The sequence below is a fragment of the Micropterus dolomieu genome, linkage group LG03 (assembly GCF_021292245.1).
Source record: "Micropterus dolomieu isolate WLL.071019.BEF.003 ecotype Adirondacks linkage group LG03, ASM2129224v1, whole genome shotgun sequence".
In the NCBI taxonomy this organism is placed as follows: domain Eukaryota; kingdom Metazoa; phylum Chordata; class Actinopteri; order Centrarchiformes; family Centrarchidae; genus Micropterus; species Micropterus dolomieu.
In genome coordinates, this window is record NC_060152.1 from 32,289,782 (window position 1) to 32,316,341 (window position 26,560).

At 41.2% G+C, this 26,560-nt stretch overlaps 2 long non-coding RNA genes across 3 annotated transcripts; one reads left to right on the forward strand and one right to left on the reverse strand.

Moving 5' to 3' along the window:
* The first annotated feature begins 4,060 nt into the window (after positions 1–4,060).
* LOC123968482 lies at positions 4,061–7,613 on the forward strand. The gene is made up of 2 exons (XR_006824471.1): positions 4,061–4,116; positions 6,695–7,613. It is a non-coding gene; the product is annotated as an uncharacterized LOC123968482 (long non-coding RNA).
* A 2,688-nt stretch (positions 7,614–10,301) lies between these two features.
* Positions 10,302–25,168, reverse strand: LOC123968481. 2 transcript variants are annotated; one of them, XR_006824470.1, is made up of 4 exons: positions 25,040–25,168; positions 17,701–17,872; positions 10,836–10,927; positions 10,302–10,735 (listed from the first exon to the last, which is right to left on the reverse strand). It is a non-coding gene; the product is annotated as an uncharacterized LOC123968481 (long non-coding RNA). The 2 variants fall into 2 exon arrangements; XR_006824469.1 differs by lacking the exons at positions 10,302–10,735; positions 10,836–10,927 and having other exon boundaries at positions 17,673–17,872.
* Positions 25,169–26,560: the final 1,392 nt, after the last annotated feature.

Below are 26,560 nucleotides of genomic sequence, written 5' to 3' on the forward strand. Positions count from 1 at the left end.
GCTGGGGCAAGTTATACATGTACACTCTAATACCTATGTTATAGGGCTGGAAGATTAATTGAAAAGTAATCGAAACCGAAATTCAGAGCCTCTAGCAGACGTAATTTCCCCATGATGGTTATTTTGGTTATTTAATCCTGTTAATATTGTATTCATGTAGCCTACTTTCCCCTTAAAACATCCTACCGCGTGTGTGGTAACGTGACTCCGCCCCGTCCAGTCCTGCGCAGCCTCCTGACCGGAGTCTGAAGCACAGGGAGATGTTGGCTAGTGCTAACCGGCTTCACTTTCACTTGCAGTTGTAGAAACAAAAGACAGACACACAGTGACCTACACTGTACATTTACTGCCAAACTGACAACTTATTCCTCGCTCGATTCAGCTTCACTTTCTGCCGCCCTCTCTCTGTCTCTCATTCACTCGTCCACTCACTCCCTACACAAACACATTGCACTGCAGTTAACATTTAGAAATTAGAAACTGGTGAAATCTGTGAATAAATAAACCCAGCTTTAATAGTTGAGGATATTTACAGTACAAATCTTGTCAGTGAAAAATGAAAACAACTACAAAAAGCAACATTCAAAAACAAAATAATCATTCAATAATGGTAATAATAAAAGTGAAATGTTCAATTAATTGTGATTTTGATTTTAGGTGAAATCGTCCAGCCCTACTATGCAAAGTGTTTGTTTACCAATGTGTAAAACCATTTAAAAATCATTAACAGTGTCACTTCTGAAGATTCCCCCTGTGACCATTTTAACTCCACATTAGTTCCCAACTCTTAAAAGGGTTGCTCTAGTATATTCTCTCATACTGTGATAGTTAATCATTGCTGAATAATAATGGCCGACAGCATATAATCAAATAACAACTACAATAATAAACAGGAAGATGAAAAAAGTGAGTGCGGTAAGAGAGCAGTCTGCTGTCCAGATCGGCTAGATGAGCAATGAGTCATGCAGAAAACACCCACCATTCAACATCCTGTTACATATACTCTGGCTAACACACCACAGAGTAAGAATTCATTTCAGACATGCCAAAGAAGAGAGTACAGATGATATCAGTACATTTAATATAACACTCGCCTGCTTTCTAACTCCTACAAGTTGTGTGTAAAGGCCACATTTGATAATGTGAATCTCCTTTGCTTAACACAACTGTACACCTGCACACACTGCAGGGCCTTCTGTATACATTACAGTTTCATTCAAAGAATCTTTTTTTTCCCCTTCTGTTCTTGTATTAATTTACATGATATGTTTAAGGATGTCTATAAAGCTCCATGAGGAGTCTCCATGGAACAAAGAGCAAGTTGAAAGTAACCTTAAGTTAGGATATCTGTTTGAATCATACGGTATACGGAGTGAGAGTGAAGTTGACCAGCAGACATATCGCACCCCTTCATTCACATACAGTGCACCACTCTCAGCAACAACTACCTAATGCATCCTTAACAATTTGGTGAGCGATTTAAGCTGTCAGAAAGCTCTCATTTCTCACTACAAGCATCTCCACAACCAACATTACTCCTGCTCACTTAGCATTTAAACCAGCCCTGTCTCCACCTAACCATCCACCTGTAGGTTTTGAAGAAAGGGGTTGATTCACTCCTCCAATCACCCCACTTACGTCTATGCTGCAAACAGCTCTCAAGCATTAATTGTACACTGTCTGCACGTTCTTACCAATTTTCAGTCCCTCCGGGATTTGGCGATGTCGTGATTGGAACTATTAACAAAAATTCAACAATGCCCCGTGAGTTCAACGTGACTTACTTACTTATTTCGACCAATGACCGCAACTTTTCCGCAAATCTGACCTATCATCACTGTTTCCCGCAAAACGTTGTCATACGTCAGCTTGTCACTTCCTTGTTTACAAGTCGCAGCGGACATGTGCGATAGCAACATGTCAGATTTGGAGACAAAACTCTGAAAAACAGCATTGTTCTTCTTAACCAAAGCAATTGTAAAATGTGCAGTACGGTGGTTGAACGGAAAAGGAAATCTAATTAACACAGAGTGGCAGAAATGTATCAGGACATGTTGAGGACATCAGAGGAGACAAATCACTGTGACACAGGCTGTTGCATCCGGGTCAGTTGCAAGTGCTGAAAGAATCAAGGTGAGCGGGCTTAAATAAGCCGGGTTAGGGTTAAGTCCGCGAAATCCTGGAGGGACTGTTTAATGAATTTACTATAATTCTAAAGTAAAAAAAACCTACCTTTGCAGTTTTCACTTATTCCCACAATTTCATCGCAAAAAAAATGCCACAGCACAAAAAAAATATTTGTTTTCTTTATAGATGCAAGTCAGAGAGACCTATAGAGAAAACCTTCAAGAATTATTCATGTTTTTCCACCCTGTAGACATAATCACATATACTCTTGTTGGCATATGATTTAATCCAGCTTATTTTTCTAACAAAATTAACGGTCTACCGATGATGGCTAACCTTAAACACTAACCTAAAACACCATAATAATTGTGATATGAGCTGAACATGTACAGCACACATAGTTTTGACCTTGTATCAATCACATACCCAAATGAGCTGCTGATAGAAACCATCCATGCCCTCACTTCACTGACATGTTTGCATCCAATTAAAAGCCCAACCTGGTTTTCAAACCTTCGACCTCTTAAACCATAAACCCACTTTCCTGAGACTTGAGTGGAATGGAAAGGAGAATAGGAGGAGAATAGAAAACAAGAGTCATCCATCCATGTTTTGCCTCCTGCCAGGAGAACATATAGCAGGAATTGGTTATATACACATATCCAAAACACCTACTGCTCATTCACGACCTCGAGCACAATATGTTTAAAATAGACAGATTTCCACACTACAAACATCTGTGCTTCCTTGTTGTCTAGAGAAAGCAACGGAGAGGCATCCCTGATGGCCTCCCATCCCCCTCATCCCTGCCTTCCATCTCCTCCCTCTCCTCCTCCTCCCTCTCCTCTGTCTCTGTGTGGGCTTGCAGCACAAAGGCAGAAAAACACAGTGTGAAAAGGAGGGATTCCTCCAGCTTTACCTTTCAGCGTAGGGAGTGATGTGGGCTGTGATTTAGCTCAGATGTTGCTGCTCCTCAGCCTCAAGCTAACAACATCATATGACCAAGAAGCACCTGATCCTGCTGCCTGGTCATATGACCAGATTAATCCCTGGCAAGGATTTCTGGGAATTGTAGTTGAAGGGATGGACAGGCTGGGATGTCAATGCAAATAAGATCCTGTGTGGTGGTTAAAAAGCATAACAGAAAATATATGAGAGGTGTGAATTAATTCATTCAGTCCTTTAACTCGATTGTTGTAGCTCAGATCTTTGATCTGTGACAAATATTTCAAGATATGTTAATAATATTTAATGAAAAAAAGATGTGACACGTTAAAAATCAGTCATTTAATGACATAAGTAACATCCTCTACTGTAGATAGTGCACAAACCATGAAGAGCCACAGTAGGGCACTGAGCCCGCTGCTGACATTTGTGGGATAAAAACTATAGCCAAGACTTCATAACACGTTGGGACGAGAGCATTAAGGTCACGAGCCATCTCCATGTACAGGCTGTTGTTGGCTTGGCAGGAGTATAATCAGTAGCTTTATCCCCTTGCAAACATGGACAAGTTTCAATTGATTTAGTTTGATCTACGGATCTTGGAATGAATTGTGGTGACATACTTCAGTCACTTACAGTTGGGCATGGAGTAACTCTTAGAAAGACTAATTCAGCTGCAAACAATATGCTGTCACTCCTCTGTTGCATTTTTTAAATATGCAGGAAGGGTTCTAGTATAATTTGAATATAGGGTATGCGCATGATGTCACAATGCAGTTAGGCTCACTGAGTGGCAGAAAGTCGAGCAGCAGCGTTAGCTTGAATCAGCTAAAACATAAACAACACATCTAAAATGGGAAAGAGCCGGAGCACTGGGTCTTTGGTAAGCAGTAAGGATCACTGTCGAGTACGACTGCCTTTAATTTGAGCAAATAATCACTTGTTTTAATATCTGTTTGCTAAACGCAGCCATGGTAACAGATGTGCCACTCAGTCCAGCGTGTTCCAGAAGGGGAAGTGACATCAATGCATACCCTCTATACTGTATGTAGTTAACCCTTATTAAAACCAATCAAAATGTTTGTTTACAATAACTTCCGGGTAGAAAACCCCTGCCTCTGTACATACAATTTAATGGCAGAAACAAATTCTTTCCTTTTTGTTATTATGTTATTCACACAGTGTAAAAACCTCATTCATCTAAAATGCATAATAAGCACAGCAGAAACTAACTACATACACCGATCAGCCATAACATTATGACCACTGACAGATGAGGTGAAAAACATCTTGTTACCATGGCACCTGTGAGTGGGTGGGATATATTAGGCACTAAGTGAACATTGTGTCCTCAAAGTTGATGTGTTAGAAGCAGGAAAAATGGGCAAGCGTAAGGATGTGAGCGACTCTGACAAGGGCCAAATTGTTATTGCTAGACGACTGGGTCAGAGCATCTCCAAAACTGCAGCACTTGTGGGGTGTTCCTGGTCTGCAGTGTTCAGTACCTGTCAAAAGTGGTCCAAGGAAGGAAAACCGGTAAACCGGCAACCGGGTCAGGGCGCCCAAAGCTCATTGATGCGTGTGGGGAGCGAAGGCTGGCCCATGTGGTCTGATCACCAGACGAGCTACTGTAGGTCACATTGCTGAAAAAGTTGATGCTGGTTGTGATAGAAAGGTGTCAGAACACACAGTGGATTTTTAATTTATTGAATTATTTTTACCCTGTCCTGCCCAGCAGCCTGGTATGCAGTATGAGGAGCTGGATACAATGTTGTACCAGACAGATTTTACTTTTAAGAGGTGATATTATGCCCCTTTTCTGGTTCAAAATCTTATTTAGGGGTTGTACCAGAGCAGGTTTACATGGTTAAATTTTCAAAAAACACCATATTTCTCTTTCATACTGCTCATTGCTGCAGCTCCTCTTTTCACCCTGTGTTGAAGGCTTCCTTTTAGCTGTGGAGTGATGCATCTGGTCTCTAAATGATCTTTGTTGGGAGTTGCACATGCGCAGCTCCTAATTCCTGCCTGGAGGGTAGCTAGTGAGTGTTTGGAAGGGAGAGGAGAGCTGTGTGCTGCAGCTCAGTGTTTTTCCACCGGTGTTTTTGAGGGCGTGTCGGAGTAGCCGCTTCACGAGCGTTATATGAGGCGCATTTAGCTTTCATCCCTGTGACGTCACAGGGATGAAAGGGAAGCGGCTGGACTACAAGCGAGCTGTTTTCAGTTCAGAGCAGAGTTTTCTGTGGGAGATGGGAACTCACTTTGGGCTTTGTTGTTGTGTTTGTTGTGGATGGGGCTGGATAGTTAGGGTTCCCATGCTGAGCCCTGTCCACAGCTAAAATCACATTTTCTTTACATCACGTGGAGGTCCAGGTGCTGTGCGTCTCTTACCTGGGGAACACTTGGCACCAGGATACAATATGGAAAGAAGGCAAGCCAGCGGAGGCAGAGTGATGCTTTGCACAATGTTCTGCTGGGAAACCTTGGGTCCTGCCATTCATGTGGATGTTACTTTGACACGTACCACATACCAAAGCATTGTTGCAGACCATGTACACCCTTTCATGGAAACAGTATTCCCTGATGGCAGTGGCCTCTTTCAGCAGGATTATGTCCCCTGCCACAAAGCAAAAATGGTTCAGGAATGGTTTGAGGAATGAATTCAAGGTGTTGATTTGGCTATTGGATTGACTTTCAATCCAATAGACAGAGCATCTATGGGATGTGCTGGACAAACAAGTCAGATCCATGGAGACCCCACCTCACACCTTACAGGATTGAAAGGATCTGCTGCTAACGTCTTGGTGTCAGATACCACAGCACACCTTCAAGGGTCTGGTGTCCATGTCTCGAAAGATCAGGGCTGTTTTGGCAGCAAAAGGGGGGCCTTCACAATATTAGGCAGATGGTTATAATGTTATGGCTGATCAGTGGATCTTTAAATGTTACAGTAACGGCTGAAAAAGACAACATAAATAAACAAAAAGGCAGACTTTACTTATCTCCTCCTCCTTAATTTAAATCAACTGCTAGTTGTCTACCCGGAAGTGAACATTGTTGTTAGCACGACGTCAAGGTCATTCGGCCTATGGTTCAGAAAATAATTACACAATAATAATATTAAATTGGCAATATATTTTGGGCATGACAAGTGTTGAATGACATGACGAAGGTCTGAATTTTCAGAAGCCAGGGCTTAGTATTGTATGTGTAAGCACAGTAAGTAGCACAATTTTGTATTTCCGATGGTAAGGTATTCTAAATTAGAGAAGCTTTAACAGAGATGCAAGACTGGCTGGAGGACGGATTACTGCCTCCTCTCAGAGCAGACCTTGTTCCCCAGTTGTTTGATCTTTTCTGCTTAATAAAAGCACTGGGAGAAGCACGCCATTTAGAAACTTAAACATCAGGGCAGCGTTTTCCATGAGAAGCACATGCATCATTGATTTGCCTTGTGCTCTGCTGGGAGATGATCATTCACAGGAACAGTGCACATATAGAATATTGTTTAAGTTTTCTATTTTGTTTGTTTCTAGTTTGTCAGCCCCCTCCACCCAGACAATGTTGCAGCATTATTGTTGTTATCAGTGTTAATGTTATTATTATTATTCCATGTTTGCAGACAACAGAAGTAGTGCAGGAATACAAATGCAGAAAGTAGGACACTCAGGCCAGTTTGGCTTAAGGCCACGCCACTGGGCACAGACTCAAGACGGAGCTTAAGACTGACAGTGAGCGCAGTTGGATGGCAGATCTGAGCCAAATCTGACCATTCTCACAATAGATCTGGGACACTCCCTTTTTTGTTTTCTTTTTGCCAAGCCTGGTTTACAGGAGACATGTAGTGCAACTTAAATGCTTTCACCGTTGCTGCTACTGCCAGGACAGTGGAATCCATATCTTTCATGTCTTAACCATCACACACATGAAACACCTTCAGACTGTCATACAAACATCAAAGAAAATAATATGAAACTTAAATGATGCACTGTGAGGAACCCTCCCGGCCTCAGTTACTGTGATCCTGACTCTGCTGTCAGTAGAGGTGGCCGTCACACTTGTACAGTGAGGTTACTGTTAAGGAGGTCATAAAGCCACGTTCTGTATGCAATTTACTTTGGGTTTGGTGAGGCCCTGTGAACCAATGGTTACTGGCGAATATGCCTTGGGCACTGGGAATATGTAAATTACACGCAGAAAGCTTTGGCAGTGATGTTGTCTGACAGCCAAACCATACTAGCTAGTTAGCCCCTGAATGTGCAGCTCATATAGCAAGTGTTGTGAGGAACCAGAACAGGAACAGTCTCCAACGTCATCTAGAGCTTTTGTTGGGATTTGTTTTGTTTCTCAGTGCATTATATGGACTGTGGACAAACAATAGTCACACGGAGAGTGCCAATGATGTTAGAACCAAGGTTGGTGTTTCTGGAAACAAAATAAAACATGCTAAACCACCTCTTAGTGCTTATTTTCCATATACCTATAAACAGAGGCTGCTACATAAACAGTATTTTGAGAATTAAAATTGTATCTATTCACAAGAGATTCCCCTTCACATTTATTTCATCAAATACGTGCCGGTTTTGTTTTGAAAGGTTTAGGCGGAAGCTTCTGTCTGGTAATGACACTCCCCTCAGCTATGGGCTACTCTGTGTTGTGCAGTTGAACCCTGCTCTGACTGCTGCAGCTCTTTTAACCACAAACTGGGATCTCTCCAAGGGCATGTGTCCACAGAGACATCTGCCTCCCTGACACCACAGTGGCCTTCATGCCCTCCCACTGTCTGATCAGTATGGTGCATATGGCGAGAAAAACTGCGGAAACTGTGCCAGCTGTCCTGTCCACAGCAAGACTGATATATCTAGTAATCGTGCTGTTAATGACATCTTTGGATCTCAGCCAGTCAGTGTTATATGTTTCTGGTGATTCTCCTGACTTTACTCAATCTTCATGCTGTCAGTGTGTAAAACAAGCTGCCCCATTCTGCCTTAAAAAGAACAACAAAAAAACATTTTCCAATGTAATTCTGCAGGCTTTAGCTTGTAGAGAGGGTGCATGCTCATGCAGTGACCAGCAGCAAGGCACGTCTGGTCTTATGTTTGTTCATTGTTTTGTTTATTTGTATGCACTGAATGTAACGGCCTGAGAGAGTGAGAAGAATCCTACTTCTTCCTTTTACTGCTTTGTTGGAAAACAAATAGCATGGAGTGGACAGCTTTGTTTTTATTGTGGATGGCGTTCCACCTCGTGGAAACTCTGAATGAGTTGCCCAACCCATCGCACATCCGATACAGCAGGGACTTTCTCCTAAAATGGAGTAATATTCAGGTCAACAACCCTCCCTCGGATTTAATCTTCCCTAATCTCAACTGTTTCACTGATCAATCAAGAGGAAAAGGGTAATTTACTGGCGAGCTACCCTGCAAGACCAGGAAGCGAGATAAGAGGGGTGGCGTACTCCAAAAACTGAGAAAACAATCTTTCTCCCGGTTTCCCCTATTATTCTATCAAATGCCCAGTCCCTTCGAAATAAAACTGACGAGTAGCAAGCCCATGAACGTTTCCGACATGAATTTAGAGATACATGTTTACTGGTGATTACAGAGACATGGCTCTCGGGCAGTGATCTGGACTCGGAACTGGCCATTGACGGGTTTGGTGTACCCGTGCGCCTGGACCGAGATACGAGTGTGTCAAAGTCTGTGCACTAAAGATGTTGAACTATTGGCAGTGTCTTTGCGCCTCCAAATATTTGTTACAGTTTTGTCCATTCACCCAAGAGCAAATGCGGATCAAGCCTCTGAGTCAATATTGCAAGTAACGTGTCGAACTAGCCATGATGACGTGTGTTTCGCTGTGACGTCACAGCAAAGCGGAAGAAAAGGCTGGACAACAAACGAGCTGTTTTCAGACAATTCAGAGCAGAGTTTTCTGTGGGAGACGGGAACTCCCTTTAGGCTGGACTTCGGGTCTTTTCACTTTGCAATCCTATTACATGCACACAAAAAAACTCAATAAAAGGAGAGGGAAAAAGCCAAAAAGCATAATATGACCTCTTTAATTGTTACGTTTTTACGGCCCCATGACTACTGTGTTGGTTCAGTCTCACCGATCTTGTTTCTAGCTATTTCCTCAGGAGTTGGTGGAGACCAAAACAAAACAAAAAGGAAAGTTAATATTGGACTTACATGAGATCAGAGACACAGTTCTAAATTGATGCTATTGTATAAATTTGCAACCGTTGGCATCCAAATGCATTAACAATTTTATTAGACTTTTCGCCGATGCTACAAAACGTCACCATGTCACATGACATTAAAACCTGGCAGGAGTAAGGTGGCTGCAGTTTTCTGAGTCAGGTGAATGCACTTGCTTTTCTCCAGCTGCATCAAGTTGGAACTACCTTTTGGCTGATGAAAGTAACACCAAACAGAGGTGACCAGAAACACAGGGAATAACCCAAATGTCCAAACACAAAGCACATGCGACTACCTTCACAGTGAAACACAATGAACACGCAACGGAAGGAATATACAACAGAAAGGGGTGAACATAATGACACACAGGTGAAACCACTAGGGCAATCAGAGACTGTATTGTTAATTTCACTCCAGAATATGAAGATATACAACAATATATTGACAATTATGCAATTCTAAAGTTGCATTCAGATTGAATGTGAAGTTAATTTTCCCCTTTCATGGTTTATTGATTGCTGGATTGTTTTTGCAGTCTTCGTTATTCAGTCCAAACCACCAATGTGTGGACCTTAGCGCTTTCTTTGAACTCTACTTATCTCAGTTATTTTCCTCCATACCACTCTGCGCTCATTCAGATTTATGACTGCAATTCATGAACGTACAAAGAGAAGAAGAAAAGCAAACTATTTGCTCAAGTTGATACATTTTAAACTTGTGCTACCTAGAGCAAATGTATTTCTGTTTGTGTACACACACATCTGTGTATTCAGTTTATATCCAATATATGTGTTGTCAGAATTTCATTTTTGTACTCACAGCACTGAAACATTCCAAATTAAGCTGCATGTCCATGTTACTCTGGATAATCCACACATCCTCCTGAAAACTGTTGACCTCTTATGGGGAAAAAGCTGTGTGTGTGTGCATGTGCGTGTGTATGTGTATGTATACTTGTACAGAGAAAGCATGTATACATGGATTAGAGATTTACTAGTTTATTAAGATTGCCATTTAACGGTGCATTCATGCAGCAGACACTCCAGGGCAGCATTGTGTTTCTGTAAGATCCAGACAAAGACATCAGACTTTCCATACCGTGAAGTAATGCCATTACATAAAGGAATTAACACCATTCAGTCAGCCTGAAATGACTGTGTGACAAACAAAAATGTTATGTGTGACATTGAAGGGCAATTCGGAGAAGACGGCTGAGACGGTGCATCACTCACACAAACTGTACAATTATTTCACTTGGCTAAAAGAACAGTGTGGAGAATCATGGCAGCATATGCCAAACACAAAGTGCGTGAGCGGTGAGGAGCAGCAGTGGGGAGAGGCAGCACAGACAGGAACAGACGGACATTTAACAGGACAGATGCTGCAGACATTACCACAGTTCAACACTGCACAGGACGTCAAAGGAGCTCCAAGGAGGACTGAAGGAAAGGTTCTGAAAGCACCAACTGTTAAAATAAAAATTCATCCCAAATTGTGTTTTACACAAATATTTGCTCTTTTAATTAATGATAGTTTTTTTAAATTATGTCTTCATAAAATACTCACATGCCATATGTAAACTGAGACAGTTATGGTTGCTGTAATCCTTCCTAATGCCCATACTGGCCATGAAGTGATCCCCTCCAAATGTATATCCACTGTAAGAGATGGGGGACAAAATTCACTGTCCTTGTTCTGTGTGAAAATGCATCCCATAGTTTAGGCAAAGCGAATCTTAGGCTTCAGCAGTCTGAGTTAGCAAAATCAAGTTAGTGGTAGTTCATCCTGGTAGTGGCACCGGAGGGTATGTTTATTGTTGTTGTTGTGTTCTGGCAACAAACCTACGAGTGACTACCACAACGTAATCACAGATCAACAAGGAAACACTGTCAGGGTAATACAAGGATTTTTGTACTGAAAACACTGTACCTTTGGGCATCCACTCAAAGTCTGGCAGCAGATGTTTGAATATGCTGGAGATGATTTATTAAAGAGTAAAGTAAGACAGTTTGCTACAGTAGACTAACCAATAAGCTACAAAGGCATAGATGATGTTCTTAGTATCATGAGGTGAAAGGATGGATGTAATTATTGCAATATACAGTGTGCTGAGGGAAGCATGAGTGCATTGGTTTTGTGTTGTGCCTGTTAAAACAGATGAGTCACAGCTAAATTCTTGTGTCACGTCCTCCTGTGGTTAAGCCCAGGGGGAGGAGGGGGTGTAACACTTAAAAAGGAAACCGGGCCAAAAGAAACCAGTGGCATGTACTACAAAGTGAGTTAACTGGCTTAACTTCAGGAGGGACTTTGCGACGTCGTCAGGTGTAACTTCCCGATTAACCCGTGCTACGAAAGGTGGATAGGTTTTACCCGAGGTATGCTGCATCTCTGAACTGCTCCGAGCAGGATATGTTTGTGGTGAACTCAACACGGTGGTTAACTACACACCACATCTGTGCTCGTTGTTAATGATGAGAAGTAGGCCATTAATACACGCCACTTGGTAAAATATTTTCATCCTGACTTGTTCCACTGTGGTTGCAGCTGAAATTAAGTTTTTCTGAACACTACAGCATTACGTTCATACAGAGCCCTGCAGCCTCTGTGATTTTAGGGTGGCGATCTTAATTAAATAGTAGGCCAGTTTCTGAGATGTCGCTCATCTGTAGGCTATAATTGTATTATCCTAAATGTTTTCACATATTTAGATTGAATATTTTACGTGATACTGATGGAAATTCCCTGAAATTAAAGTCACGAAAAATCCCTCCAATCACTCACGGCAAAGTCTCTAAAGGTGATGATGCACGGAGCAACTTTTACAGCAATTCTACCGTAACCCCCTTCCCCGCACCACCAGTCGGACTTGACACCAGCAACATTTCCCAGCAACATTGCTCAAAAAGTTGCCCGTGTAAGGTGCATGATAATATGATTGTAGGCTGAATCATGAATATTTCCTCACTTCTAAATCCGATTGTGTTGTCCAATATAATTTTCCACTGCATGCCTAATGCATGGCAGAGGTGTGTGTGTGTTGCAGCCTTGCAAAGTGAAGCGATGTGGTTCCTTGAAGAAAAAAACAAACAAATACAAACTTAGTTTGCTTGATAACCCTGTGTTAAAATTGAGTAGGTTCAACTCCCTTCGTAGGACCGGGCGCTGTTTCAGAAAGCAGGCTTAACAAACTCTGAGCTTATCCCAGAGCTCTGAGTTGACTGAACCTGAGATGGGAAACTCTGAATTTTCGGTTCCAGAACAGCTGATCAGAATTAGTTCAATCAACTCTGAGAATGTTGAACCTGATGGAAGCGCGTCCGTTGGAATGAAAATAAGTAATCATCAACGGAGCTCCGATTACGACTCACAGACTACGAATCACCCTGGCAACGGGTACATAACGGCAGAGCCTCCATTTTAATCAAGTGGAGCTAGAAATATAAGTGTGTGCCAACGTGCACCATGATAGGCTATTTATGTTAAAACGCAGGAGTGGACGAGTCAATACGTTAACAATATTAGCCTAAATGTTATACAGTGTAGCTCTTTCATCGTTTACCAGACTGGAATTTCCCTAATGAATGATAAAGTGCTGGAATTCTACAGCCCATTACATTTGATTTTAAATAGGTAGGCTATATTTATTCAGCTGAAACCTTATGGGACAAAATGCCAGTGGCAATAACTGAAGATGAAAATATCAAACAGATCAGACACAGTTTAGGCTATTCATGGACCTGTGATTAAAGTCACAGTTCGAACCAGTAAGCTATTAATTAATAGAATGTTTTGCAGTGGAAAATAGGTCATTTAAATAGGTTTAAATTAACTTTGGGATGTCTATTTCACATTTATTTAATGAAATACTTTAAAAACACATTAAGAGTGTAGGCAGCTCATATTCAAAAACTCACTTTTAAAATAGGCTACATTTATTTGTTTTAGCTGCACCACAGTCATCCTCACTCCATTTCCAGCATGATAACTACTAGCTAATACTATCTTTTTCTTTTACTCTACTGCAAATGATGTGATCTGTATGTGCTTTGATATCAACAGTAGGAATGAGGAAATGAAACAGTGTGTCGGCAGGAGTGGTGGAGTCAGAGAGAAACTGATTGGTCAGTATGCAATGTTTTTCAGAGAGAGTTGAGGCAGAGGACAATATTTACCATCCATCCATCAACCGCTTATCCGACAGGGTCGCGGGGGAAAATATTTACCTTTCCTTCATAATCATAAAAGTGCTTTCTGTAAGACATACTGAACAACCTCCAGCTCTAGCTCAGTGATGGAATGACCGCTTGGTGTTCTGTCAGACAGTGGTGCTGAGAGTAGTGTGTTCAGTGGGTGGGGCCCTCTGCTGTGCTAAAGACTGGAGGAGGTCCTTTGCTACGCAGATCCATCTACGTCATGAAGGGAGGCAACTGAAAGACGGAGCAGGAGGAAAAGAGAGAAGTGTTTTTTTCCCCCTCATAGTTTGGGGGTCTTGGCGGTCACGTGTTTAGGTTGAAAAGACATGCGAAAGTGGAATTCCTGGCCACATGCTCCAAACAAATAGGAGGCAGCATTTCACCTCTTTCGAGCCTCCGACTCCCCCTCAGCCAGGCTACTCTCTAAGCCAGGGGTTCTTAACCTTTCTGGCAGTCCGACCCCTTTCTGAAGTTCAAAATATTTCACCCCTGCGTGTTTGTACACCTCACACACTCAAAACAGTGCCAGAGCAGGCGCCCTCCCTTTGTCTGTTTTTTTTTTAAAGCAGATATTTTTAGCAATAAAAGACACAGACCTGTGAGTTGTGATGAAGTTTCTGCTAATATGACCGTTATTACTTAGCAGCAAACCAAAGTTTAAAGATCGCTGGCGCTATAATCTTTGATTAGACTGACAGGACAGCTGATTCGGTGGTTGCCTAGCAACATAAAAAAATACCGCAGCGCTCTTTTTCCAAATTCAACCACGCTCTAGTCCCGACCCCCAGGTTAAGAACCACTGCTCTAAGCGATTCTGCTCCCCTGCTCTGGCCTAATCACAAGTGACGTTAGATCTTATCTTTATAATAATGTCATGAATTATGCTTTTTGTCTTTAGTGATTAGTGGGCGTCTCTTAAACAGCAGTGATAGTATTTCTATTAAGTAGCTTTATTGGATGAACAGATTTTGATATTTCATTGCGGGGGGTGGAAATCGGGGGAATTGAAACTCCAGCAGAACAGCCAGGAGAGGGACAGAGAAATCAAAAGGATTGGCAAGCATGAGACACATCATCAATTTACATCATATGTATCATTTATATTATTTATAGTAGATTATCGTTGTGTTTTCTTGCCAGATTTGCTTGCAGCTATACCTATACTGACTTGTCTGTGTTAACAGCCCAATTGGTTAACATGAGTGCAGAAAGGAGGCAGGCAATGCTTCGGGGCGCTTCCTCCTCCTGTGTGGACAACGCCAATTTCACAGCCAGTCTGCCCAGTCAGACACAGGGAATAGAGGTAGTGGAGGAACGAGAGGTCGGGGAGCGCGAGGGAGAACAGCTCGTGCAATGAAAGACAATCCCTTGGGGTAACTCTACGTTTTTATCCTCTCATGTTGGACAGAGGGCAGACTGGATGCTGCAGTGACTCACTATCACATCTTAAGGCACAAGTGGTATTACAAGACAGCCGGGACTAGCTAGTTAGCATGCTAACTTAATACAACATAACACGCAGTCGTCTTTGACATTATGTCAGAACTGTTAATTTTTAAACTAAAATTCTGGCCGTGTCTTACATATTGTACCTTAATCATAATTCGAATCACGAAGACACAAATTTATTTTTTAATTTTTAGTCACATACAGAATTTGATAGTCATTTAGGATTGTTACTAATGTTCAAGTGGGTGTTGTCTGCATAAAAACGGTCAGAAATATTGTCCTGGCAATTGGTGTAACCAAAGAGTAAAATATAAATACAAAACAGTATAGGACCATTGATGGACCTTTGCCCCCCCCCCCCCCGGTAACGACCAATATGGAGCAGACAACTGCTGGGCCAGTGAGAGATGACAACTTGAAGCCCCTGCTTCTCCTCTGTAGCTTAATTCTGCTTTGTCTTTCTTTGGGAACAGTGATGAGACAGGAAGAAAAACAGCATGAAACTGCCTCCAGATTGAATTATGCATGCCTCCATCTGCTGACAGAGGACAAGTCTGTCAGGCCTCCTCAGCGTCACTACACACAAACAGATACATACACAGCTCACTTTACTCACGCAGGTTTATAGTTCATTAGCCCGCTGTGTCTATAACAAACGTAATCCCTCAGGTTAACTGTGCCACTCACTCTGCTGCAATGTTGATCCACATGGAATTGGCTGATTGAAGAGCAAACACCAAGCACGCATCAGTTTTCCCAGCAGGATGCGGTTCCTGAATATCCACTGTACTTCTATCTTACTGTGGTCCCAATCAGATATTTCAAAGCTGATAGTGGCTAATATTTCATACATTTTCTTTTTCTTCTAACAGGAAAGAGAAGCAATCGATCTAGGTGGAGAAAGGTCAAGGAGCAGCACTTGAACCTCCTTCATTGCCATATAGGAAATATAAGAAAACATGGGCTATATTTTCGTCCAGTGGGCTACTGGCTGTGCAAAATGCAGCACCAGAGCACACAAAAAAGAAATGTTGACAGACAGAGGAAAGAAAAATAAATTAAAAATTATTATTTTTAAAAAAGGTATTACAGAAACAAACGTGAGAGAGCTTGGGGTATGTATCAGGTTTTCATACAAGCTTTATGATGTAAATAATTGCATATAACAATTGTAAATTGTATATCTTAATATGCAGAGACAGTTCTGTTTTTGGATCAATAAGAACACATTTATTAAAGTATAACTTCTGTATTTTTCAATCTTTTTTTGCTGTGTGACTAATTGGGACAACATTTTTTAAAACTGGTCCAGCATTGAGTGAGCGCGCTGCAGTCGGCAGCAGTGAAACAGGGCTACAGTGTAAATCCTTGTGGGCAGTTGCACCCCGTCAACATACACCCACTAAGAGTGCTTGTTTTTGCAACTGAAATAATTAAAACAAACACAAACAAACAAACTCATGTGTACCCACGGCTTTTATAACTCTAAATCATTGCTGAATCGGGATTATGTGAGCCTGAGTCCTCTTTCCACTTCCAAATTTTACCATAAATACACATAAACACTTCCATGACTCAGTCAAATCTGAACACAAAGCCGTGATACACATGCAAATAAACGTTAATAAATCCACCCAGAAAAAAAGCTCTTTGTACCGCCAGAACTTGCCTGAGAATCATGACGTTTATATATTTTCTTCAGCATAAAAGTAATCCAGTTGTCTGTACATCCATGGGTACATAGCGATGGAAACCGCTTTTAGGTAACTCAGCATACTTGCCAAAATATAAACAGTGACAAAAAAATAAATAGTGCCAGAACTAACAGAGTCCATGGCAACATCCCCAAAGCCCCCAAATTATATGAACTTATTTACAAAACTTAGAGCCTGATCAGTGTTAGACCTTGAAGACTGCTGATTTCTACAGTTTATAAAGCTCAACCTGAAACAGATATCACAAAAACTACTGCAAAAGAAAAAACAGTCAGCAATATTGGTTTAAAACCTAAACCAACAACAATTTATAACCAGATTCCATCTCTCACCTTACTTTTCATCTCCATCTTGACATATCACCCCTGGAATGCTCTAAAAACGCTTGTCCTTCTGGTCTCACCACAAAATCTGTTTTTATTAAAACCAGTTTATGTAGGCGAGCACATACAGGTGCTCGCCTCTATGTGCTCTAACTGTACTCCTGGTCTACTGAGAACCCATAATCTTATTCAACAGACTGACTGAGACCCATTATCATTTTAGTCTCGTGTATGACCTATTTGGTGGAAACAACTAAAATCTGTCATATTTATTCATGAACATGAATAATGGTAAAATCTTTCTTATCAAGAGTTTGACTTTAAACTAACCAAATCCATTTGTGTGTTAGCGTGTGTTAAAGCATGACTGTATCCACAATATCAGCCATAACAAAGCACCATGTGTTCACTAATGCAACAACTTTGTCACATGTTAAACATAATGACTGATGGCCTGGTACATAGACCAGGATTATAAATTATTATTATGTTTATTATTATTCTATAATTTACATAATGTCACAAACAGAAATTAAACATTTTGAAACATAACTCACTCACCTATTAAAAAATGAAATAAAGTCAGAATAATAATGTATATGTGATATACAAAAAAGGTACAAAATGCATCCTGCAAAAAGTGGTCTAGCATGCAGACATGCTTTGGAAAAACTGAATAGAGAACTACAATTGTGTCTTCTAAATGATGATGTGCCAAACCTCTGTATTTAACATGGTTGTATTTATTTACAGTTCGTGGTTCTCAGCTGCTCCATCTATGTTACAGCGGCTCATGCATGGGTTGCTGCGTGATTCTGTGGGCTGCAGATGGTCTGGCGGTGAGAAGGCTGCGTACGCCAGTCCTCCTACCCAGATGGTAACGAGTGTAGAAATCACTCACACAGTAATCATCCTGGAGACACCTGGAGAACCAGAGCAAGAGTAAAGACAGGAAATGTAAACTAAGCGTTAAGTGAACCACTCAGTCAGCCTAATAAGGACCCGAATTTTCGTGTGAATGAAGGATGCACTCACTGTCCCTCCCACTCTGCAGAATGCAGCCAATACATTATAAAGGTTCCGCTGTGTTGAATATAGAACTGCATTAAACCATCAGTCATGTCATTTGATTGATCTAACACATTTTGTACTCCATTTAATGATAGCTGTCTATACCGTGCTGCATGCAGGTTAATATGGGTACAGGCACAGTCAATTTGTATCCATCATTACAATGACTGTGTCTGAGCACATGTACCATTCATATTTAATGCAATGGACCTCCTCAAAAAAAAGAAACATCTCTCAACGTGGCTGTCTATCTGCCAGTAGCTGCTTCTCTGGCGGTAACTTGGCACAGAAGAACTACCTGACAACCCAACCTAGCCTGTGAATGAATGACACAGCCCAGCAGAATATAAAACTGGTCTTTGATAACACTGTGAACATATTTCCCAAGGGGTAATGACAGCCCCCTGAGGGGCCTCCAGGAGGCCCCCAGCTGAATGGAGAGTGTAGAGGCTTTGCAGTTGGGTCATGGGTCTCCTAATAACCACATGTAGACCCTTATGGATATTTGCTATGGAAAAATAATGTCTAAATATTAATCGATTTGAAACGTCCAGCTCTCTTCACCCTGCAGTCCTTAATCACTAATTACTCTTTTGTTCGACATCAAAGAGTAAAAAAAAAAAAAAATGAATTCAGAGATTGAAATCATGCTTTCTGGGATCCATAAAAGAAAGTATCATTCTTAACAGCGTCAGTGAATTAAGGCGAAAGAGTTGGATCAGTGTGTCTATCTGCAGAGTTCCGGATATAACAAGTTTCAAATTGCAGATATACAGTATATATCTGCACGCTGTCACCCTCTTTCAAGGGCTTGACACGCTAAGGCATCTGAAAGATTACACTATACATTTTATAGAGACAAATCTACCTTCGATTAGTGTATGATTTAAGTTGCATATTGTAGAGTTATACAATAGCATTGGTGGAACCTCAATTTCTTTGGAAAAAAAGTATCTTACCTGCAGAAGAAAGATACAGATTCCATATACAGAGGACCAGCTGTGCCGGTGAACCTGCCACCAGCACAGTGCCCTATAGTCAGAATCCAAGCCATAAAGGACACTGTCTTATTATCTAAACAAACGCTATACTTTAACCACTCATTAGTGTAAACACTATTCCCCTGATACACATAGCATTAACTAGCTTTGTGCCAAAGTAAGTATGAACTAATTACGGGGATTGACAATATTGTCAATTCTGTAAAAAGAAGTCATGCGGTATGTTTGCGTAAAGGCTAGTCACATCTAATGTTAATAAAATAGCAAAATCTGAAATATCATAAAGATTGGACCCAAACACAGACAGAATGTGAAGACATAAACCAAACGAGGATTTTGGATACACTGATTTTAATATTATCCAATGTTTGCATATAAACCAATAACAAGTAGTTACTGTCCATTATAGTTTGGGAAATATGCATTATAATTGGCAAAATATCCAGCCTGTGGGACTGATTGCCTGGGGCGGCTGTGGCTCAGGCGGTAGAGCAAGTTAGCTGTTAATCAGAAGGTCGGTTGGTTCAATCCCAGCTCCCCCAGGCTGCATGTCGAAGTGTCCTTGGGCAAGATACTGAACCCCGAATTGCCCTGGACGGCTGTTCCGCTGTGTGTAAATGTTAGTTTCTGTTTGAGCACTTAGGCTCAGTGAGTGAATGCTGATGTAATGTAAAAGTGCTTTGTGTGGTCAAAAAGAACCATGACTGTTCCTCCTTTCTTGGCAGTCCTCCAACAATATAATTATCAGTGGACAAACTATCAGGTGCTTGACGTTCTTTTAAGGATAAAGTGAAGAGACCTTTATTCTTGTCAGTTCTGAACAAGGAGGAGATCTCCTGGACTATTAACCTATAGAAAGTGGCCACTGAGGAATGGGACTGGGAGAGTAAAGATACTTTTGAATTTCAAATTAGGCATAATATGTATCGGGTCAACAGGTGAATGAGGGGCATGCTGCATATGAAGGGATGGGGAAAGTATTTTCTCAAGAAACTCTAGTTTAACAGATCTCCATCCATCCATCCATCGTCAACTGCTAACCCTGCGTACAGGGTCGCGGGGGGCTGGAGCCAATCCCAGCTGACAGCGGGCGAAAGGCGGGGTACACCCTGGACAGGTCGCCAGTCCATCGCAGGGCAGTTTAAAAGATCTAAAAGGATCAAAATATAAATCCTTCGACAATACCGATCATCAGGAGTCAGGAGCCGTTGAGAGGTTGAAGAAATTCAAGTCCTTCGCCGCCATCTGAATTTGGTGCAATTGATCCTTCTTGCCGCCCCTCCTCGTTGGGCGGTGGCTCTGGTTAAGTGGTGGGGCATGTCTACAAAAGAGTGAAAACTAGATGTAGCAGCTGGGCCTCCATTGCCTGAGTCCTCTGTGGACAGATTGAATGAAGATGATGAAACCTCTCATCTGTGTGGACAGCTGTGTGGCCTGACAGCCATGTTTAGACATTGGTCTGAATAAAGTCCTTGACTCTACATTAAGATGTCCTCAGTGGATCAATGAGAACATAACCGCGGGCAGAGCAGTTGGCGCCGGTAATGTTTTTATAAACAGTCATGAACCTTTCGGCAGTATTTCTGAATAATGTGACATTCCCAGAGCAGGAAAAGAAGACTCCCTTCAGCACTGCAGCACTTCCAACAACCTTGATACCCTCGTAATGTTTTCACAAATATGATCCAGAGATGCTCACAAGTCTTTGAGCTAGAGTCCAAGTCAAGTCTCTGGTGGTTATTACGAATGCTGTAACACCTGCTGCGTTCCAGGTTGCTAATAAAACTGCATGGCTATAAGGAATTCTGTAACTGTAACCTGTTTTTCATTTACAGAGCACAACCATGTAATGTGCAATGCAATTATTGACAGCTTAATACTGTAAGTCAACACACTCCCCAGACTCTTAAATCCAGTATAATATTAACTAAATAAAACTGACGTTGCATAGTCAACAATAAACCTGTAACCTGTTTTTAACTTACAGCTCAACACAACCATGTAGCCTAATGTACAATGTGTCTAAACTACTGTAAGTCAACAAACCCTGTTGACTCTCAAACCCAATGTAAGTTATGACTAAATAAAACTGAAAAGTTACATGATCAACAATAAACCTGTAACCTCTTTCTAGCCAACGGCAATAATTAAGCTGATGGCAGCCAACGGGACGTAATGATTATGTTTATCGACCACCACAGGTTTGGCAAGTAAACAAACGCTCATTCATCTTTTCATAACGAACGACAGTCGGAACAAACCTCTCGTCGGTCGTAGCTGAAGCAAGAAGCAAGCTAACGTTAGATGGCCAATGCTGAGCTAAACATGTTTACTCACCACAGGTTACTGACCCATTTGCGTTCAGCGCGTCTTTGTTTGGGTCTTGTTGTATGAAGTTTTAAAGCCAAAGTTTATGATGAATGGCGGAGCAGCTGCCGGTGTTTGTTGTCCTCTCACGTGCGGCCGTGCACAGCAGATGCTACGTGTTACGTAGGCAGGTTATAGGTAACAGACGGAGGGGAATAACGGCAAGTTCAGATGTTCCCTAAAAATAAACATTATTCATGAGTCCTGCACCTCGAGTCCGAGTCGAGTCTGAAGTCTTTTGAGTACAAGCCTCAAGTCGAGTCTGAAGTCACTGTGTATGCGCGAGTTAAGTCGCACTCAAGTCCGAGTCTCTAACTCGAGTCCCCATCTCTGATATGATCACACTCTCTCTGTGATATCAATGTTTAATGTTGTCCGAGTTAACTTCAAAGCATAAGTAACTTAATAACTTTTGCTGCTGGAAAATCATTGCATAATAAATAGACACTTCATGTCCCAGACCCATTATCTTTGTTGTCTGAGCGAGAAGATCCAACTGTTGAGGTGAGATTTTCCCAAAACAGACTAGCAAGTGTGGGAGTTGCATGTAGGCTACTTCCACAAACTATACTTTTGAACAGATTGATTCAGTAACCAACCTCTCAAATTACTTCAGACCAACCTCCTCATATATCTGCTAATATTAGATCCTTTTTCTAACCAGATCTTCCATAAAAAATGGTTATTCCAAATAAAGGCTTTAAGATAAACATTTACATGATAAGCTTGAGAATCCGTGTTGATTATTTTGTTTCAAAACCGAATCGGAACAAACAAAAAAACCAAACAAGTTGTTTCTGTTTTGTTTTTGTTTTTTAAATCTGTCTGTGTTTTCATTTTAAAAACAGCAAAACAGATGAACAACAACAACAACAAAAAAAAAAAAAAAAAAAAAAAACTAACATCGGTTTTGGTTTCTGTTTTTAAGCCAAAATGGAAAATACTGATTTTTAGATTTAATGTGTCCCATTTGTGTAGCTTTGTATGTTACAGAAACCTGCAGCAGATAATATGGCGAGGGCGGTGCCTGATTAAATGTAATTAAGATGAGCTTGATCATCAACATAAGTGCGTTTTTAGTTAGAAGAAAAAAACAAAATAAAAACATAAACACAATAGGAGGTTCAACATTCATGTTGTACCTCACTAGCGACTGGAACAGGAACTCCTCAGAAGTTGCCTGAGAATCCTCAGGTTTTTAAGATTTCTTCAGCATTAAATTAGTTTATTGTTGGTGATTCAGTGATAGCTGTCAGTACATCCAATGGTACACAGCAAACATGAACTGGAATTAGTTAATTCGGCGAGCTGTAAATGAACAAATCATAATTTTTAAACTGGGTAATTTTCGTTCATTATTTAAATAGCACACCATGCTGGGCTCATTTGTTGGGGGGTTGTTTGCTCGTGCCTCAAAGAGGGGGCTGGATGTGCCTCTTGCTGCGTACACCCTGGCCGTGGCCTCGAGAAAAAAAAACCTTGATAAACATATTCAGGTATTTTCTTAGATCGCTCAGGTAACCAGCTGCTTCAGATCAGCCCAAAATAAAATGCTACTGGATGCTGACAAACGTAATAAGTAGTTGACTGGAAATAAAAGAATTGAGTGTTTGAGTGGCTTGCTGGCAAAGCAACGCACCTCAAAGAGGAACTGTTTTTGCCCTAGTGAGTTCGAACCCACCTTGACATGATCTTGCTAAAACGTAGCCTACATTTTCTTTCATTTCTATTTATTATATAGTGCTCACTTCTACAATCATATTCACCGCAGTCACTACGAGATTAGAGTTGGGTCGATAGACGACGCCATTGTCCATCTGTTTTTGTGTACAATTTTGGTTTTAAGACAGAAAAACCAAAAAACGTCTTGTTTTTTCTGATTTGGTTTTGAAACGAAATAATCAAAGAACGAACCATACACGGATTCGTGAGATCTTCTTCCATACAATGTAGAGGTTGACTACGGTTGGGTGAGGTTATTTTGCTAGATGAAGCATTTATAGGGGCAAGTGGGGAGTTCGCTCATACTAGGGAGGTGCCCTTCCACGTCAAGTTGGCAATGTCGATTGAGCTATATGTCTAAGGCAGAATCTTACAATACTAGTTAAGCGAGTCCCATGCCATCCTTAATGATAAAATAAATGGTGACTACCTTTACCTACCAATTACTTTACTAATTTGACTAGGAAAGATAATAGCAAGACATTTTATACCAGCCTGAAATAAAGTTTTTGGTAAGTAACATGTCAGTGGTAGAGCCTCTGACTAAGACTAATTAACCTTATATCCAAACAGCTTGGAGAATGATTCAGTTTTATCCAAAAGCACTGGGACAGACGCAGAGCATAAGCACACACACACCTATGGTACCACCAAAGATAAATTCTGCTATGGGGCCATCAGACCTGACTTGTGAGCCATGTAAACAATTTGTCAATGCTGCACCGTCACACCTGACACTGCAGTGCTCTAACTACTACCTCTCCTTTAAAACAGTCGGTCTCTGTAATATGCCTGAATGGAAACCTCTTCTAGAACACACCGCTGCTGATTTTAATGGACCTCTGCGCACTAACTCAACCCTCCATTAGGGTCTGAGCTGCTTGTATCTGATGCTGCCTGTAGACGTCTGGCTGTGCTTTTAATGGCTGAGGCTGCTTGTGTTTCACTTGGGTCTGTATGACCTTTGAGTGGCCTTTTATTGTGGCCAGCCTAAGGCACACCTGTGCAATCCCCATGCTGTCTGATCAGCATCTTGATATGCCACACCTGTGAGGTGGATGGATTATCCCTGCAAAGGAGAAGTGCTCACTAACACAGATTTTGACAGATTTGTGAACAAGATTTGAGAGAAATAGGCCTTTTGTGTACATAGAGAAAGTTCAGCTCATGATGAATGGGGGCAGAAACAAGTGTTCCATTGTCAATTTTGTTCAGTGTAAAAACGTCTGGACTGGGTCTGTGCTAGTCCTGGATTTTGATTATCTGTGCTTGTACTGGCTTATGATCCAGCATCTACTCTACTTACAAACTTCAGCATAGTCCCTGTAAATTATAAATATCAATACGTGCAAGATATTAATGTTTTCAGCTGCATCAAGCCCATTCAAACCGACTCCCCTGGTCTCTTAATACATTTTCAAAAGGAATATACTATGACATAACTATGTGATTATTATTTACTGAAAGCTGTCCATCTATATTGCTAATCAACATTTTAATAGTCAATGTGAATCCCATGCTTTCTGTCTGGCATTATTCCAGAAAGATAATTATTGTCTCATTTTAAAATGATGTGGGTCTATGAGGAGTGCCATCACATCTGTGTCTGGACTGGTCCCACTAATTTTGTTGCTGGAATGCATAAGGTCTGGCTGCGTACTGTAGCGTCGCTCAGCTGGATGCGCGACTTTCGCTGCGGTTTATAAATATCGTTGCACGTCGGCTGCTCCGCTGGTTTGGCAAGACAGGGAGAGATTCAATGCAGATACACATGCTGTTCACATCTGACTTTGAGAGGAGAGAACACAAGTTTACCTGACCGCTTGTTTGCGGTGTGGAGAAGGCTGGAGGACCCAAATGCAGGACGCATAGCAGAGGAGGTGTAGTACAAAAGGTTTATTTCAACAAACAAAAGGCGAGCACACTTACTGGCAGAGTGGCTGATAAACAGGGTCCAAAACCAAGGTAATCCAAACAGAAATCCAAATCCACAGAAACAGGGTGACATGACGAGCAGGTCAGGCAAAACGATACAACGCGAGACAGAGCGTCTACACGCTACAATGACCGGACAAGGGCTGAACAGAAAGACCACACATATATACCAGGGATAATGACTAGGTCGGGAGCAACACAGGTGAAAGACCTGAGGCTAACGAGACACAGAGGAACACAGAGGGAACTAATAAAACCATAGGGAAACTAATAACCAGGAAGAAACAGAATATAAATAACTGATCCAGAACACAAGCAGACAGATCACAAATATACCAATAAACTCCAACTAAGAGGGACAACAGACTGAACTGAGATTAAACAGAACACAGATCAGACAAGGGTAAAATAACACAGAAGTACATAGACCAAAAGTAAACACTAAACATGAACTAAACGAGAGAAACAGAGGCAAAACAGAAGGATACATGAAGCAATGGCAAAACCCAGAAACCCACAGGGGAAAAAATACAACTCATAACACCGCTATTCTCGAAAGTAAGTCTCATTGAGTTATTTTCTCTTTTTGTGCCTAGGATAGTCCCTCGTAGTCCTCTCATCAATGTTGTACTGTTGTTATACTCGCTTTCAACATTGATTAGTTTTTTGCAATGTTTAATTTCTTAACAACGGGGGTTTTGAGGCTAGCACGCTGCATATAGCTGGCAGTCAAAATCCACTGCACACGCTCACATTGTCTACGTCGTCTAATCTGTTATCCAGTATCTTACATGGCAGTTGACAATAAACTGAGATCAAACTTATATACCTGAGGTCTTCAGCATAGCATTTGAAGAATTCAACCCTAAAGCTGTCCTGACCAGGGGATTTGCCTGTTGGAAGGGCCTTGACCACTTCAATTATCTCCTGTGAATTTATAGGTGAATCTATGCCCTCTTGTTGTACAACACTTAGAGAGGATCAAATTGTTGAAAATTTATTTTATGTCTTAGCCTGTGGCAGATGTAAGGAGATTTACATAGAATTTCTTGAATCTGTAATTTATCACACTAGACTTAGTAAATTCCTGCCACTAGACCTCACCGCTGCTAAAGAAGATTTGAGCTTTCTGTTTGATGTACCAAGCCAGAAATGTTCCCTCTTTATCCCCTGATTGTAAAAGAGTCTGCCTGGCCTTAAACAAAAGAAACCCTTTTCTTGGATAGTATACTCAAACTCAAGGTGAGTCAAATATGTGAACTTAGTAGCATTAGCATCCTTTTTTTTAGATCCATGATTTCAGATTGCATTTTGCACCTGTGCCCCTGATACAGTGTTTAAGATTTGGTGTTGCGCATGCTGTTACTTTTCACTATTATCTACACACAAAAGAAAACAATGCACATTAAAAAATGCAGTCACAGTTTAAAATCCCCTTACTATATTTTGAGTCATGTCATATGTTCTTTTACATGCCTGAGATTTTCATTTTAAGCAGCCACCCGTCGTCAACTC